At 46.4% G+C, this 17,867-nt stretch overlaps 1 long non-coding RNA gene across 1 annotated transcript in view; it reads right to left on the bottom strand.

Annotated features, from left to right (window-relative positions):
* Positions 1-2,115: 2,115 nt before the first annotated feature.
* The window catches only part of LOC143106145 (uncharacterized), a 58,078-nt gene continuing 42,326 nt past the window's right edge, over positions 2,116-17,867 (bottom strand). The window contains exon 3 of the long non-coding RNA XR_012983632.1: positions 2,116-2,218. This is a non-coding gene — a long non-coding RNA (uncharacterized LOC143106145). The remainder of the gene's footprint in view (positions 2,219-17,867) is intronic.

The following is a 17,867-nucleotide window of genomic DNA, read 5'->3' as shown; positions in this document are numbered from 1 at the left end:
ACTACACCTGATGCTCACCCTACCCCCTCACACAAACGCTGGGCTCTGAGGAACAGGGGACTACCAATAAGCACCTGCTCCACTCCACACTGCACAGGGAGGGGATGAGCGTCCTGGCCCTTTTCCCACCTGGTCTCTAGAATAATACACTCGGCCATTTACTGTAAATGAAGCGAGGGGGACAATTTGAGGCATTACACCGCACCGGATATTAAAAAAAAGTGATTAAATGGGTCCTCTCTCAGACTGAATTTGTATAAAACATGGGAGAAAAATGACAGGTCAAGCCATTTCTGGCAATATCTGACACATCTCTCTATTGTATTGAAACATGTAAGACATTGTCATGTTCAAAACTCTTCTCACATTAAAAGCCTGACGCAAATTCCGCAAATGGCCATGTTCTGGACAGCCCTCTCAACTCTTTGGTCAGGTGCTGGGTAGGGTGCCAGGCAAATACTTTTATAAAATCATGCAACATACTCTACCTTGTCGTTATTTGCAAAGCTGGTGCTGGATAAACAAATAGCGTGCGTGCGACAGAGGAAAAGTGCTTTGGTGTTGCTTTAATAAGTGTGGAGCCTAGCTGGAGTGGCTTTCTAAGAGAGGGTAATTATTTCTATCACGGACTCACAGAAATGCTTTTGCTTGTCCTTTCAGGGACAACCATCTGCAGAAGCGAAAAACAAAATACTTGAGGGTGGCATGGAGGGCTACTTCAATAGAGGGTATATACGAAGAGGACCCTTTCAGATAAGCCTGCAAACCCCCACTCCAAAGCATGCAATGTTCCACTAAAGATAACATACAGTATGTCTACAATGGTGGAGAGCAACGGTGAAGTAACAAGACTTGCTTGTTTTGAGTTGGTGCGGCCCAAAAGACTAGTCCTCACTGACTTTGAAGATTTCCTCTTTCATTAAGACAAAATAAAAGCCTCATCACAGGCCCAGTTAATCTAGCCTCCAATTTGGGATTCCGAGTGTTTTTCCCTCTATGGGACTTTAAAGCGAGAGTTAATCTATGGGCCGGCGGTAGAATTGTGATGGCTGGATAAACAAAGCTTAGCGCGAAGCATAGACCCAAACTCCTGGTGTGGTTCTCAGCTAGGGAGAGAGAAGATACCATTGTTTCCCAGCCATTCTCCCTGTCATTTCTTTTGAAGTATTTTCTTTTGGTGTGGAATCAGAGGGCTTGCTTGTCCTATTCTCTTCCCACTCACTCCCTCTCACACACACACACATTCATAAACACAAAGAAGAGCACACACAAACAAACAACGACCCACCACAAACACACACGCGCACACGGACACGCTCACACAGCCTCACAGGCAGGTAGAATTCATTAAGAAAAAAATCTTTACGCACACACACACTCTACATCAGCGCAGTTGATTCAAATCGGGATAAAAATCTACACTGATAAATACAGTAATCCACTTCCTGAACCTTCCTCATGTAGATGATGAAAGACTGACCACACAAACAGCCACCAGTATTTGAAAAGAAACGAAGACTGTCCGCTTCGCGTCACGCCTCCATTTTGAAAAATACCATAGGAGAAGAAGCAACAACAACAAAAAAAAACACATAAATATGTATTTGATTGTGTCAGAAAGGCAGTGGAACACAGCAGGAGCTGAAAAGAGCTGTCATTTAGGAAGCTCTCGCTCCCTTTTCAGCCCTGGAGAGGGAAAAACTGGACCAGAACAAATGCCTCTGCCTCTGCTTTTCAACCACACTTTCTTAAGTGGGAGAAGCAGAGCACGTAAACACACTGAAGGATGGGGCATTTAAAGGGATTATAAACGCAAAGTTCTCTGTCCAAGCGAGCAACTCCAATAACAACCCCTGTGAATAGAGATACCTCAGAGGGCTGGGATAGGACGCACAATACAGTGTGGATTCAGTCACATTAGAAGTAGAACACAGGTAAAACAAATAAAGGCACAGAATTTGTGGCGTGTGTGTGTGTGTGTGTGTGTGGGGGGGGGGGGGGTGGGGGGTGTGTGTTAGGGAGGGAAATTATGGAGTCTAATGGAGTCTGTTATGCATTAGACAGGAGGATGAAGGGCTAAAAAGTGGAGGAGAGAGTGCCTCTTGATTTGGGGTACCTTTGGCGTTAGTGGTGCTGTCAGGTCGCAAGTGGATGGGACGAAATGTTAGAGTTGACAGGATTGCGCTGTCCAGCCAGGACGACGAGACTGCCTCGGCAGCTGCATAGGGACACATGAACAAGAAGAGTGGTTACACAGATGAACGAACACACAAACACACACACACACACACACACACACACACACACACATCAAGACATAACTTAGGCAATTATTTAAATGAGACCTTTACACAGTACAACTGCCTGAGGCATAGGTCGGCACTTCTTCATGTTTTGCAATATAGACTTGTGACTTCATGGCTTTAAGCCAAAATTGGAGGTTACACAAATTATTCATTGCTCTCCACACTGCTGGGCATTTCGCTAACGATACCATATTCCACATTCTCCTGAGCCCCCACACATTGCCTTACTCCTCATTATTGATTTCGCCCCACTGTCTATTTCCAGGAGCCTGGTGTTTAACAGTCTCCTGCAGCTGCATACTGCAATCAGAGTTATCCTTCACAGAGAGAACAGATTCAGCTGTACATCTACTAGAATTTAACATCAGCAGTTTCAGCGGCAAGGGGAAAACCTGAGGCGAATTCATAAAACATGAGCCTAGCGTGTCTAGCATGCCTAGCGTGCTACTTTGCCATTGTCTTGCCTATAGGGCCACTGTGGCGGCTCTGGGGCTGATGGCTGAATTGCTCAAGCATGTCAACCCCCCCACCCCCCAACCCCGAAAAGTTCTAATTTTCCTGGGGATTACAATATCTTGCGTTCCCCAGGGATCCATGGCTTCTTTAACTTCAAGGACAAGCAGCCTTTGAGCACCTTGGATTTCTAGGACGAACATCAAAGGTAAGCTAAGCCGGGTGGCATTAGTTATCGCTGCTCCCAGCTCAGCCATGCTTGCGCCCCAATGTCTTCAGAATAAGAGATTACACCAGTGCACATATGCGGTTACATGCCAAAAGCACCCACAGTCAGCATTTATACTGTTATACCGTTCAATGGGTTATGCAATTTCTTACTCATCTGCTCTCAGTTTGGACTATGGTCTAGTGTATAGGAAAGAATAGGGAAATATCCTGCAGAGTTGAGCGCCACACACGCCTGCATAATGTAGAAAACACAACAGCCTGATGACTCATATCTAAACAGATGATTCAGATGACTTGTTTACGAGGCATCATGATTGAAAAAAGAAAAAAAAACATCCGTATATTTAACAAGCAGCACAAGCACAACAAGCAACAGCTATCCCTTGGATGTATGCAAACTTTAAAAGAGGGGAAAGGCATGTTTTTAGAATCAATAATGAATGTACTACAGGTCTTTCAGAGCTGCTGTCAAGAGAGGCATGATAGATAAATAGATAAGTTCCCTTCTCTCGGCTGTCTCAGCTGCAGCACAGTTTTATTTCTGAGGCCTTCTGGCACACAGAGACACATTTTTCTCCTGCTTTTCCGCTCTTCAGCCTCCTCCTCCTCCTCCTCACCGTATTGCTTCAGTAGCTCAGCGGCAGGGTGATGGATTTGCGGAGGAGATGGGAAGGAAAGAGGCGACGACAGGATTTCTCAGCTCACAGGAGTAGCTTCATTAGAGAGCTGTGAGATTTAATGGCGCTTGGCTTCGTCTCTGGCAGGCCAGCAAGTCACTAGTGAGCAGGAGACATTCTTCACGACTGAAAGGGAGGGAGGCGACAACACTGCCAACGCATTCGTAAAAAGACTAGACATTGCGACGCAACAGCAGGATATTAACTCGACAAGTACATTTGTGATCGAATTGAGCCAGGGAGAGAAATATCAAGTATAAAATCTCACAGGGGAGCCAAACAAAGTGCATCATTCTGTTGCCATGGATATGAAGTAACCTGTGGCAGGGCTGGTGGTGTCTCGGGGACAGCCAAACCCAGGGAAGTCATTTCAACACAGTGCAGATAACACCAAATCGACAAAAAAAACATTGGACTGTAGATCTCTGAATAACAGTCCTGTTATAGAAGTCACTGCAAACGTAAATAAAAACGTACCCAAGTTCAACAATAAACCACCTTTTTCCCCCACGGTTAGGGGCCTCGTCTCAGCCAAACTACTTCAACCATCCAGCACTCTTGCCTCCAAAGCTCCTGAGACTCCCTGTTTGTCGTTTCTTTGGGACAAATCCCTTGTGTGACCGGAGCGAGCTGGAAGGGTAGAGGGTGGGGGGGCAGGCTTGAGAAATCCTCCTTATTGATGTCCTTTTGTTGGGAGCTTGAAGTCATCAAGACTAATTGGCTCCATCCAGCAAAGTGAGACTGGCCCTAATGACGATAACGATCCCTCATTAACTGTTGGCAACCTTCACAAATCCTTCAACAAAGCATTAGCAATGTAGAGCTTCATGTCTTTGCAGCAAAGAAGTGAAATAGGGTACTTCACACTGCCTTCTGGTAGCTAAGATTTGACAACTCTTGCATTTGGCCAGTAAGGCACCAAAGTCCAATTTTGCCAAAGTTAAATGAAAATGTTGTGAACTTGTGAGTCCTTTGACTCTTTCCAGTAGAGTCATGTTATGCAGACAAAGCTAATGAGAAACTGAACTTTTGACCATCAGTTGAGACAAATGTATCGTCTGAATGGTTACTCAAGAGGCACGGCATGAGTATAGAGACGAGGCTCCACATAATGTCCAGGTAATCCATTTGCTTGACTGCTCTTCTCTTCAAAGCATCACCTACTGTAGACGACACCACACTCTAAAAAAAATGCCTGTCTTTGATTGCATGCCACAACGCATTGGACTAGTCACCTGATTGAACATTCCCATGTGAAAATTACTGTCCATCATCATTATGTGTATCAAAGTGGCCATGTCAGAAATATTGGTTCCCTGAGAGAACACTGGGGGAGACTGACCTTCACTTGGCTCTTTTCCATCGACCTCACATCACAGAGCCATCAAAATCAAACATTCTTTGGGGAAAAAGTTGAATTGAATAAGCCCTGGTCAAAAAAAAAAGTGTCTGTGTGTGTGTGGGGAGGGAGGTTACCTCTGAAGAAGCTGAGTGGCAAGCCTTTCAAAAACTTTGACGGCTTCAGGAAAAGGAAAATTGATGAGGGTACACCGAGGTCTGGAGTCTTAGGTGTCAGCCAACAATTTTTGCAGGGGAAAGTATACTATGTTTGTTTGCTTTTCCGACCCCAAGACTTTATTTTCTCTCGTCTGCTGAGCGGAGAGGTTGCGCCAACGTACGCATTTCATTTCATCAGAGACTGTCAAGCATTTACCCCATCAACATGCTCTGAGGTGACAACACATAGACACACCTCAGCAACCTCTTTATGGACCACTTCTCTTAGATGGATCTGCAACTCGACTCCAGGCATCTCGTCGTTGACATGTGACACAACAACATGAGGTGGATGCAAATAAGGATGCAATGAGCGGGAAACTCTTGCAACAACTGCTCAGCCCAAAAACCTGTTTTTCTTTTTTTTTGGCTTAGACAAGTTTTATGGACAGCACCCAGCTTGGCTCATCTTTCACTGACCCCTGCTAAAAAGGCACAATTGATTACCGACTAAATTTCTCTGAGCATGTGACGTCAGTCACAAAGCTATATGTCTATTTATCCTAAACAATATTCAGAAGGTCAGACAACACAATATGCTACACAACTTGGCAAACTTCTTTCCAAACTGGACAAATGCAACGCATTGTTAGCTGGCCTACCTGTTTGTGTAGTGAGGCAATTACAGATTATTCAAAATTCAGTGGCACATCTGGTCTTATATCAGCCAAAGAAGACATGTAACTTCTCTGTTAGCTAGTCTTCATTGGCTTCCTATAGCGGTCAGAATTAAAAAACTAAAAACATAAACATACAGATCTGGAAAACATGAAGAGACCACTGCACATTTTTCTGATGACATCCTACAGTTGCTGAGTGACATTCGAAGCCGTTGATGGTAATATTCAAAATTAACAGACCACTGCAAATTTGAATATGACCGTCAACTCATTAAAGGTGCCCTGCCACACAAAACCGTTTTTACTTGTATTTTTTTAAACATGTTAGGTCCATATGTGTTTGTGCTATGTCGCGAATGTGAAAATGAACAGCTAACTCCTCTGTCAGCTCTAGCCACTGAAAAGAAATAAGCGGAGAAATTAGGCCAATTGCAAAAGCTCTTCTGATTGACGTGGAATTTATGGGCTCATTACTATTCATGAGCTCGCCAAGTTGAGACCTTGCCCACAAAATTCGTTTAGCTCTGTGACAGTTTTCGTAGGCCTATGCAAGGATGGCTGAATGTCAACGGACTTGTGCGCTATGCACAAATAGAACTTCAACAATGCATTTTGCCCAAGAACACAGACTTGAGGATCAAATGGCTTCAGTTTATTTTTTGGAACAATGCCACAGGCTTTGCAAAAAGGTTGCTGTGCTATGTTATACAGGTTTAATGAACTCGCTAGCCTAGCAGGTTTTATTTATGCACATTTGGACAATGCTAGCACTCGCTAGCCAAGCTAAGTTCATGAAGCTAAAATTAGTTGATAATGGCTGTCATGTTATGGATGAAACCTACTAGCTGTTAGCCAATCAGAGTCAAGCAGCTTAGCTCGTTGAATATTAATGAGAACTGGCGCAAATCAAGCTGAGTCTTCATGCAGGCTTTCAATACCACACTAGAATGGCTTGAAACAAGGTAACCAAGGCATGTTTTCCACAAAAAATGTTACAGAGTCCATGGTAGAACTTCAGACATTACCACAAAGTAATGAAATACGTGTGGCAGGGCATCTTTAAATTGTCACTCAGCAACTGTAGGATGACATCAGAAAAATGTGGTCTCTTCATTTTTTCCAGAGCTGTATATGATATGGGTAGTCATCTGTTATGACAGAGCTGTATACAGTTCCAATGTAGATTCATGAATCCAAGGACGGAACAGAGAGATGTACAGATGAATCATTCTCACACAACATTATGTGCACTTTTTGCTGTTGCCTTAACCTTTCAGGAGCCAAACTCTGATGCTTTGTACCAAGTGACCTGATTTCTCAAAGTGACTCACTCCCTTTTAAGAGCGTTTGATTTTTGCCCCTTGCTAAAAGCAGTGTCATGAATAAGGTCACTCATACAGTGGATCTCTCCATCTCGCCCTCCAGCTGAAGTCACCCCTCCCCTCCCCCCGCACATACACACACACACACACACACACACACACACACACACACACACACACACCCTGCAGTAGGTTATATGGTGAGCGAGCTTCAGTCTCTCTGAACGTCCTACTGCTTTTGTCAGTCACCTCGGAGCAAAGTCCTTAGTTAGTCACAAAGGATCAGATCACCGTGGGCGCAGCACTCCAAGGGCCTCCAGTCTGCAGCCGAACTACAGCTACGCTGTTAGCCCACAGTGGACCCATGTCCATTTCCAGCTGCCAACGGAATCACATGAAAGAGAACGGAAGCGTGCTCTTTCTCAAATACCCCTCATACAGACGCTGCAGTGGGGTTTTTGCCTTTGAACTGTTGTTAGGTGAGAATTTTTTTGTGTGTCTCCGCTAGCTCCTGGGCATAACGCAGACAAATAAAAACACTGATTGGGATAACAAAGCATGAAAAACCAGCATGTTTTTTTTCCGTTCCACTCCCCAAAAAGCCACATGGGGGTTTATGTTTGTGTATTGGGGAGGGGAGACGGGGGCAAGTGCGGAGAGCTTCTGATGTCTGCGCGCCAGAGATTGCAGCACACAACGTGGAGGCAGCGGCGTCTCTTCCCCGCAAATCTATTTGTGCATTCAGCCCATGATGAGAGCATGGCCTGGAACATATGGATGATCAGTCTCCCCCCGATGGCAGCGGCAGAACCTCTCGGAGAGGAGTTTTCACGGCCTGCCGGTTTGAATAAAAGATATGCAGGGGAGCTAAGGAGGGTGGCGGTGAGGGTGAAGGTGGGGGTAGGGGTGGCGATTGCTCGATGCCGGGCACGCTAAACCTTGTACTCTTCAATTATGTAACACCTGTGCCAGCAGAGAGGCGGGGGGGGGGGATCTATCCCTGAGGGAATCTGCCACGTTCCACAAAGACAAAGGAGAACTTAATTACAAGACAGAGAGCCAGGACTGGGGCAGGGGCAGGGGCAGGGGCAGGGGCAGAGGAGTGCGGTGAACCCTGAAACAAGCACTCTGCCAGGCTTCAGTCTGTAAAAGCCACCACGCTCATTTCAACTTCACTTCATCTTGATTGGAATAGTGCATACAACCACACTCTCCCTTCTCATTCACTTTACTGTGAATCTTTGAATGCATTCACATGAAATATGTGAAGTGGCCGATGTGTTCTTTGGGGGATTATTATTGCTGAACACGGCATTCTGCAAGAGCAGCAGAGCTGCTTTAAGCAAAGTGTGTCAGTCCCCCACTACACCCTTATGGAAACCACAAACTTCTCAGATTCTCCCCAAAGAGAGGCCATTACCACCAATGCCTGGCCTTCTGATGGCTTCAACAGCGGAGGGGGGTTTTGATGGGTTTGGATGCCAAATTTATTATATTTCACCCCAGGGTAGGAAAAGGGTTCTGCCCAACATAATTGTCCCCTAGTTTTATGTTTTATGGTAAGATTCTGCTATTTTTAGAATAGGCGACTCATCATTTCCGGAATCGCAGGAGATTTTTTGCTTTCCAGAGCTGACTCTGCAGCAGAACCACAGGTCACTGGAGAATGGGCAAAATAACCATTCTACTGCCCACCCCACAGCTCTCCCTACCAAGAGCTCATCCTATTCACACTCTCACTCTCATTATTCCACACTTCCCTCCATCATATGATTTCCTGATGCGAAACTCGGGTTGGTTTCATATTCAATTAGGCGAGTCCGGCAGTCCCATTCTCTGCACGTAGATGAGGAGCCTGACACCCTAATGAAATTCTTCTTTCAAACAGGAGTTCAAAAGATACGGTGGCTTTAATGGAATCCATTTTTTTCTTTACCGTACCCTCAGATAGCTGCGGCTTCGCTGCCTCAGGCCAAACATATTCCGTAAGCGGTACCTCAGAAAGCACTGACAGACAAAAATGTGCCTCAAAAACAAAAAAAAAGGAATTTCAGTGGCCACAAAGCGCTCCAAGTCTTTAAATCGGGTTTTTACCACCGGTATGCAAAGGAAAACGTGCGAGCCAAATGATGGGGCGAATCAGTCAACACAAACAAACGCAGTCATCCTTGCAGAGCAGTTCTAAGCACCGAGGCTCTCAAAAGAAGTCATTACATTAAAAATGGATGTAATTCTCCCCAGCTGAAACGGAATGGCCACCACACACTCTAATCAAAGTTTTCAAACATTATTCCTCGGGCCCGAAGGCATAGCGTGAGGTGTTGTGTGACAAAAATGGAGAGAGCCGGCTTCAAATCCAACAGCGAGGCTGAGGGAAGTGCTAGGTGGAGGAAGGTAAAGAGTTGGTCATTAATATTGCATCCACAGTATTGTTTTGGGGGGGGGGGGGTGGAGGCAGGTGCTGCCGCTGTGTTTTTTTTTTTTTTTTAAAGCACGGAAAGTGAATTGCTTTGGTCTGCTGGAAGGAAAGAGAGGGAATAAGAAAGACCTACGAGTCAAGTCATCTGTTACTAGAGGGTAACAGACATGCAAGCCAATTCGCTCAGCAGCAGCACGATACAGAGAGAGAGAGAGAGAGAGAGAGAGAGAGAGAGAGAGAGAGAGAGAGAGAGAGAGAGAAAGAGAGAAAGAAAGAAAGAAAGAAAGAAAGAAAAAAAAAGAGAGAGAGAGAGCGCCAGTCACAAAGACCCGGAGTGACTGCACTCAGCTCATTTGCTTCAGCGAAACGGTTTCCTGCCAGGACTGCCAGGACTAGGTACATCAGCCTGGAGGAGGCCACAATCATGCCCTTGTTCTGCGCAACCTTCTGAGACACCTGAGCCCCAACAGTGTGTACTGTATTCTGTGCAACCCAAAACCCTTACAATTTCATGTTACCACTATTGTGCCGGACACAATGACAACAGTCACAGCCAATGTGCTACAAAGGACAAAGGCAGTAGGTCACAACAGCAGAGAGATCACAATCTCGCACTATGTTCACAATTTCATCCCATTTAAGTGATTACCATCTGATAGAAAATAGCTCACACATACTAGAACAAGCACATCCTGCAAGTACAGCTTAAAGCAAACATAATGAGGATATTTAGAATGGGGGAGTCTATAGGGATTGCTTGCAGATTTTGAATAATTTTGCCAGTATTCTCGGAAGAGAGAGGATTAACCTACGGTTCCCTAAAGGACTAATTGCAGCAACAATCAAAGCCAAACCCATTGGCATTCAGAGAATTCTTTCTCTGTTGGTGAAGTCTGTTGTAGAAGACAAATGTGCCATAAACTCAAAGAAAAACAGCTGTATTTTTATATACTGAAGGCCTAGTTCATACTGAAAAACAACCGAGAGCGAGAGAGAGGAAAACAAATATCATTCTACAGATTAAAAATAAACCTGCTTAGCTCTTCTTTCTCCCTCTTAAACCAGGGCAGGAACACTTCTTCCATGATAATTACTGCGGTGCATTCTGTATTTAAAGCCTGGGGAATTTCTCTGTGATGGCTGTAAGATTTGACATGAATCCCTGAGCTGTCTGAAGAGGGGGAGGGAAGCTGTGTCTGTGTCTGTGTGTGTGTGTGTGTGTGTGTGTGTGTGTGTGTGTGTGTGTGTGTGTGTGCAATGAGTCAGTCAGTCAGTAACTCAGTGTGTGTGTGTGTGTGTGTGTGTGTGTGTGTGTGTGTGTGTGAGAGAGAGAGAGAGAGAGAGAGAGAGAGACAGAGAGAGAGCCTGAGCATGACAGTAATATTTGTGCCCAAGTGAAGGAGCTTTGAGCCCATGGTCTGGAAAGGGAATAGAGATGGCAACAGAAAGGGTCTCATGAGCATGACACACACAACACCTACACCATTCATCCTCTTCATCCATTTACTCTTACCAAGCATCGCCTTTGGCCTCTCTTCCTCCTCCGACAGTGAGGTACAACTGGAAAAATGCCAAGCATAAACTAGGCAAAAAGAAATGCTGGTACACTCTGCTACTGCTATGGAAAAATACTTTAATGACATTGGAGTAAAGCACATTGAAAATGCTTTGAGTATAAGCCTGCCCCATCATGACTCAGCAAGCTAGGGTAGATGTAAAGTGAATCTAATCGTTCTGCTTGCTTTACTTTGCTTTACTCATTTTAAAATTTCCAATCAAGTTGCCTTAAGCAATTTCAATACAATCCCCTAAAGTGCTGACTTCATTTCCAATTAATGAAGAGCTCTGTCTAACCAACAGCACAAATCAATATAAATATGGAAACCTGGCATAATTGAAATGTTTTGGTAAATTAACATTGCAAAACCAGGAGTAATGAAAATTGAATAAAGTGGGACATGGGGGGTGAGGAGGTTATCATTAGGGTGGGAGAATGTGTATGCATGCGTGTGTGTGTGTGTGTGTGTGTGTGTGTAAGGTGTGTGGGGGGTATACTCTGTCTGTAAGTCTGCTACGGACTGCATCTATGTGCATTAGTGATTCACATCACTCCTCCTCCCCATCCCCAGTGGAGCACGCTAAGCAGCTGACTCTGTGTGTGTGTGTGTGTGTGTGTGTGTGTGTGTGTGTGTGTGTGTGTGTGTGTGTGTGTGTGCGTGCGTGTGTGTGGCATACACCACATTACAGATGACTGCATTAGGGGTGTCAGTTTTGCCAGCCGGGGCTGTGCATCTCCACTGCCCCCAGTGTGCACCCGTCGCCCCGGGGGTCAACACGACGATGCCCAACCCACACACCCGCCTGCCCGCCCGCCCCACCTCGCCCTGCGTGCTCGTCACAATCACCCACGCCGCTCACGCCAATCTGGGTCACTGCACCCTCACACTAGGGGGCTCTTGTTGGGCTGACCCCTCTACAGAACACCCTGGAAAACCCTGCGGCCAAAGGGGAATGAACCCATTCAGTATAGTTTCCAAACATTAATTACATACAGCTCTGAACAGCGGGGCACCTCGCTCAACCCTGCACACCCAATCACCCAAGGCCCAGCCTCATCCATCTATTCCTGAGAAAAAAATATCCTGGTTCCAGTGGCATTGAAGAATAGAGAAGGGGTGAGGGGAATACGGTTACACAATTGGAAATGTATTACCGGATGTGCCATTAGGCAAATCAGGCGACAGCCACATTAGAGACTAGCGCCACAACTGAATGCGGTTACATCCTCGGTAGTTACTCTCTATGCAGAGGCTGGCACGGAGAAAATAAAAAAAAGTGTTCTTTGTTGCACACATTCTCTCAATCAGAGCACTAGTGAAAAAGGGAAGGGACTGTGAAACCACATAGAGCCGCCCCCCCCCCCCCCCCCCCCCCGACCCCCCGACCCAGACAGGCGGCCCCTGCAGTATTGATCTGTGCAGGGAGGGCTAGAGAGCAATGGTGAGATGGCATCTGGTAGAGCGCACCAGATCATCAGATGGGGATGTGGTCAGAGTGGGGAGGGAGCAGAGGAAATACAACAGGAGAGAGAGAGAGAGAGAGAGAGAGAGAGAGAGAGAGAGAGAAAATATCAGAGGAGGAGTATCTGTAAGAGGAGGGGGACTCTGACACCACAGCCAGCCATGGAGGAAATGAGACAGAGCCCATTAATACTGCAAGTAATGGCCAAAGACAATTATGTGGGATCTTAGCAATAACTATATGTTCTGCCCAACTTGCACTTGACTTTTTAATGAGAAAAGGTCACTCTGTGACATTTATTCAGCTTGGGAATTAGGACCCCCCCCCCCCCCCTCCCTCCAACCCCATGCCCACCCCTATCCCCAAGTGATTAATTTGTGACCACAAGCAGCTGGGCGCGAACAATCTTGATAAGGAGCCTCGACAAATAAGCATTGTAGCATATTCAGGTGCCTGTTTTTGTCAAGTAAACAGAGCAAATTATGCCTAGCAATTCTGCTGTGCCAAATATCAGAGTCAAGCAGGGAGGGTAATGTACATGCATCTATAGACACAGGGGGACATTAGATATCATTGTTAGGAAGAGGGCAGAATAGCCACAGCTACACAGTCTCAGAATCCAAACAGAATTAATAATGGTGGATAATATAGAAATAAAATACATGCCTCAATACCTTATTAGCAAAAACATCAACCTACAATGTCTATGCATTTAGGGAGAATTCCCTATCTAAAAAAAAAAACATAAGCAGTGTTCAGAGGTATAAAACACATGTTTAGATGTATAAAAGTCAGCTTAAGCCACTCTGTCATGAGTCAAACTGCTGCAGAGCAGACGCTATACCGGCAAGAATGCCATCACAATTTGTGCGCCTGAAGGGTACCTATAATATAGCCATTAATATGGGCCTAGTTTCCAAATCCTTCCTTTATTCCTGTGAGCCGAAGAAGAGGGACATGCACCCTGCTGTGCCTGTCCCCTGGGGGACTCTGCCTGCCTGCCTGCCCGCCTGCCTGCCTCCCTCCTCAACAGGCCGGGGATGGAGCTCCACGTCTCTCCTCATCCTGCACTCTCTCCCTCACGCCTCCTGCCGTGGAGAAACCATGCATCTCCCCTCTGTCGACTTGCCGTAGCCTCCCCTGCCTAAAATTAGACATGGGGGATGAATGGATTCAAACTTTTGTTGAACTGAGCAAACTTTTACCTGTAGACTCGGAATACATTATCTCGCTAATTAAAGTGCTAATTACAGCGTTCCAGTTCTAGGCATTTGCCTTTGTGCTGTAAAACACACAAACACGGCGCATTAATGCGGCCGCTAACATCCCCTCGGAGGTTCTACTTTTGGAAATGCAACTAGCACCCCGCTCCTAACTGCTCATTACGGAAAGCAGCGCCATGACTTTCCTGATGTGTCGTGGCTTCCCGTTTTCCTCTGATGCTGTGATCATCTCATTACAAATCATTTATTTCAAACCCCCATCACGCAGTGGTGGCTGAGCCACAGTGGGCTTTGCCTCCTAGTCTGTCAGAGATGAGTTCAGGATCTCGTATAGTGTGTGTGTGTGTGTGTGTGTGTGTGTGTGTGTGTGTGTGTGTGTGTGTGTGTGTGCCACTGCATTTTTTTTTAATCTTCCCATTCCACCTTTTTTCTCTATTTTCCCACCACTTTCTTTACTGAAAGAGACGCAGAGAAGCAGGCTGCCATTTTAAAGCCCAGAACTGCTGTGTGTGCTGCTAGCTGTGAACAGTCTTCTCTATGAAATTGTTTGGCTATGCAGCGAGGTGTGAGTGGCTCCGGAGTCCCCAGAGAGCCATGCCAGTTTTGGACGCCGCAAGTTTGCCTGGGCACATTCCAAAGCGGACAGACTGGTGATGGGCTAAACAATTTGTAACAATTTTGAAGGAACACGGCAGAACAGACTGTGCGAGAACTGCAAAACTGAAAGCACTCGGCAAGGAGTGTATGGATGATCCATCTTCATGACCGGCCTTGAACCGAGGGGAAAAGACAGAGGAAAATGCAACTTCTGGGCCAAGATGATCTTGAGTAGTGATACGCCAAACTCGGTGCACTCGGAGACTTTTCCCCCCACTAGCAAATGATATAACGATCACGTCAAGCCTTCGGCTCTGAGCTACAGCCTGCCATTATACAAGGACACTTCAGTAGTCTGTGCCATCCAACAGCTGTGGGGCACAGCGATAGCATCAGCATTGCCTACCCCACAGCACACGGTGCAGGGGGAGACAAAAAGAAAGGTGGTGCAATTTGGCCAGGCATCACATCATTGTCTCTGCGTTTGGTTCGAAACCCCCAGCTCTTCGTCTTGCTTCAGCACGTAAGAGACAAGCTAATGAGAAAGTATTGATTCGCCTGCAGTATCCAGTGGAGACGAGAGGAAGTTACTCTACCGCTGTAACTCAACCCACCGTAACGTCACACCGAGTTTGTTTCGGATGGGGTGGCTTTCAAAGGACCAGGGTGGGGGGTCCTGCATAATAATGATGTCATCGCGTTTGTTCAAGGAGGTGGTGGGGACATCCGGGGTCAAAATGAGATCAGGGAGATTAGTCAACCGTCTAGGTGTCGGACCTCTCCCCCTTTCCACTAGTCCTTTTAATCCTTAACCTCCCCACTCATTGAGATGCCAGGCTTCTCCTTACTTTCTCCACCCTCCCCCTCTCCCCCACTTCCACCTTCCATTGCCTCAAGGCAGCAAAATAATCAGCTGGACCTCCACATCCTCATCCACCCACCACCCGAGGGGAGCAAGCTGAAGTTGTCCTGGGTGGCAGGTCAATTACACGGAGCTCGTCCAGAGTTGGGCTTAAAGAGCGATGTAGCTAGGCTAGAGCCAGGGGGTGAATGAGTTCCTCTGGGTGGCACAAGTCAAGGGTGTGGGGAATGAAAAGAGGGGGCAGGGATGGCTTGTTCTCGTCTGGGCACTTAGGGATGAGACAACAAGGTTGAGTGAACAGAGAGAGGAGCTCAAGGGTCCAGGGCCCTCCCAACCCGATCACCACCCTCCTCCTCCTACTCCCTGAATGGGTGGTCCTCAATAAGAGGGGATGGATGGGGCACTGGTCCTCGCGCGATGACTCAGTGGACAGAGAAATTGCTGCCCATTGAAAAGGCCACAGAGTCACAGCTGTGTGGGAAAAGTGATCTGCCGGTATTCTGTTAAAGGGATTACCAAAAGGCTATGAGTCAAACTCAAACTCAATCTCCTCGGTTTGTTATTCAGGGTCTCGAGACACAAATAAGAGAGTTCAATTTCACTTAAATTTCACACACTCAAATACAAAAATATACAGAGATACACAAAAAACAATGAGATGTTTCATCAAGGATGAGAGACTTTCAAGAATTATCACAGCTTATTGAAAAATAATGATTCAAACTATACTGTTTCACAGTTCCATATTATTTCAGCCAGAGAAAAATAAAGGCTCCTCTCCCACTGGCAGAAGCAGGCTGCCTGCAGAGGTCTATTTTTAGCCCGCTCTTGTTCAAAGCAAAACTCCCCACCCTTACTACCAATTACTGCTTAAAAAGTCAGGGCTACAGGTGGCGAAGAACAAAAAGGGTACGGAGGAGATGGCATTACACGGAGCTCATCTCCGGGGAAGGCCCCCTTCTCTCCCTCTCTCATTGTCTCTCCCTCTCTCTTTCCCTTTCTCTCTCTCTCTCTCTATCTCTCTCTCTCTCTCTCTCTCTGGGCTTGTAACCCAGCGCCAATTTAATGCTGCCATTTGCTGAGGATGTGCGCTTGCCTGCCAGTGTTTACAATGTTTACAATGCTGGGCCCCAGCTCACAGAAATCAATATCAAACGGCCGAGACAGAGCTCTCAGAAATCACTCACGGCGCTGGCCAAATCAAGTCACGGAGAGCTTATTGAGAGTGGAAGAACTGTCTCAGCTCCATGCCGAGGAGGCCAGCTGTCTAGTTTTCTTTTTTTTTGGTCGCTGTTCTTGCTGTTGTTGTTGTTCAGCTGTATGTCACCCTCTGATCACAGGCAGGTCAGGAAATGGTTACGCGTATGGAACATACACGGAAACAAAGAGGGGGGGGGGTGGAGAGAGAGAGAGAGAAAGAGAGAGAAAGAGAGACCAGAAAGAGGAGTGACCACTGAGCAATGCGCCCACACACACACACACATGCACAGTGTATTGATGAAGTGTAAATGTTTGTATATATCTTTGTTTGTTTACTTTTTTGTAATTATTATTATTCCTGTGAACGCTTTAGACATGCATCATATGATTTGTCGTGCCAATAAAGCATATTTAAATTGAATTGAATTGAACTGAGAGAGAGAGAGAGAGAGAGAGAGAGAGAGAGAGAGAGAGAGAGAGAGAGAAAATCACGAGGGGCACACTGGCCTTTGCAAAAGGACCAGGAGGCGGAAGAGAACAACACCAAAGAAGAGGGCCATATCTTGAAGACACTGTGATGAGGTCAAGGATGCAGTCACACTTGTGCTGATATGCCTTTCAGAGTGCAATGACTGCAGCTGAGGCCGCGCGTGTCATGACATAGGGAGATTCCGAGGGATGCGGCTCCACGGTGTCATTACCCAGCACTGAGCATGCTCGGCCTCAAAGCCCACGAATCCCCCTAAGAGCCCATGGTGTGCCACACCCGAGCCTGTAGAGACTCACTCTGGCACAAATCTGTCTCTTTAGATGGCGCCCATGGTTCACCATGATTGAGGTCATCCTGTACTCGCAATTATGGGTGAATTTACACCACCAGCTGTGTGTGTGTGTGTGTGTGTGTGTGTGTGTGTGTGTGTGTGTGTATACATAGTAGGTGGGTTGTGACTGGATTAGAAGTCCTTGATGGAAGGGAAATTATTTCTTGAAGCCATCCATCCCCCATCCACCACAAAGCCCCCCCCCCCACCCCACCCCACCCTTTCACAGCAGTGAAAAAGCACTGGGTCATCATGATCCTGAATCTATTAAAAGAAGCCCCACACATACTTCAAGCCCCCTGCCTCGTCTTATCTCCAAAGCCGCCCAGTCATAGCAATTAAAATTCCAACACACTTTCCACCAGTCTGAGAATAGGGGTCTCTACTCCTCGCATTACCTCCTTCTCTCTCTCTCTCTCTCTCTCTCTTTATGTCTGTGACGCTCTCCCTGTCGTTTTTGTGTGTGGGAGAGAGAGAGAGAGAGAGAGAGAGAGAGAGAGAGAGAGAGAGAGAAAAACTGAGAGAGGAAGCTACAAAAACACAATCACATACCAAGGA

This window comes from Alosa pseudoharengus, unplaced genomic scaffold (assembly GCF_046254945.1).
Source record: "Alosa pseudoharengus isolate Yale_2024_CS ecotype anadromous, Long Island Sound unplaced genomic scaffold, YU_APseudo_1.1 YU_APseudo_1.1_scf_6, whole genome shotgun sequence".
Lineage (NCBI taxonomy): Eukaryota > Metazoa > Chordata > Actinopteri > Clupeiformes > Clupeidae > Alosa > Alosa pseudoharengus.
The sequence above is the reverse complement of the archived record's forward strand: the minus strand, read 5'-3'. Positions and strand labels throughout refer to the sequence as shown.